We start from the raw sequence: 836 nt of genomic DNA on the forward strand, positions 1-836 counted from the left end.
ACACGGGAGTTCGACGAACCGAACCGAACTCGAACACTACGGGGGTGGCTCAACACTAATCTTTAGATATGAACCCTTCTTTCCAACTGATATTTATTTTTTTGTTCCTTTTTATCAAGTTTTTAAGTTCAGTATTCAGCCATCCTGGTCTCCATAAATGCTTTCCATTCTTCCTTTTTTTCGGGATTGTTACTGATTGTGCAGTAAGAATTTAATTTAGCAAAATTTTCATACTTCCTGGACATTTCTTTTCTTTAGAACATCCTACCTTTCCTTCCTTTTTACTGAGTCCATTAAAAACTGCATTTCTACAGTCCAATCTTAAAATCTCAGTTTTCGCAGGTTTTCCTCCTTTTGTAGTACAAAATGATAAGATAGCATGATCGCTGCCTCCTAAGTTCTCAATCCCCTTTACTTCCTCAACCGTTTCCTAATTTTTGGTAAAAATTTGATCCAAATAAATAATGGCAGCAGTGGGATTTGAACCCACTTCTCCAGAGAGACTGGAGCCTAAATCCAGCACCTTAGACCACTCGGCCACGCTACCTCATATAGATGCTCAAAGTTATTTATATCAGAAGTTTGCTTTTGATGTAAGTGGCAGAAAATATTTTATATCCAATTCGACAAAAAGACCAATGTTATTATGCAACAGCAACATAATTATCAGGGATTTGTTTGTGCAATGACTCTGGGGCACCATTTTACAAAACATATGACTTGTATCCAGATATTTAACTAATCTTTCCTCTGTTGGCTTATCCGCAAATTTTTAGATATCACTGAATTAGGTGGTATAGATTACCTGCTATGATCTCCCATTTACAGGACACTCA

General features: G+C 36.8%; 1 non-coding gene across 1 annotated transcript; it reads right to left on the reverse strand.

Moving 5' to 3' along the window:
• Window positions 1-465: 465 nt before the first annotated feature.
• TRNAL-UAG (transfer RNA leucine (anticodon UAG)) lies at window positions 466-547 on the reverse strand. Its single transcript has one exon. It is a non-coding gene; the product is annotated as a tRNA-Leu (tRNA).
• Window positions 548-836: the final 289 nt, after the last annotated feature.

The sequence above is a fragment of the Phyllobates terribilis genome, unplaced genomic scaffold, assembly GCF_046119375.1.
Source record: "Phyllobates terribilis strain yellow unplaced genomic scaffold, ASM4611937v1 Scaffold_11__3_contigs__length_659146591, whole genome shotgun sequence".
NCBI lineage: Eukaryota > Metazoa > Chordata > Amphibia > Anura > Dendrobatidae > Phyllobates > Phyllobates terribilis.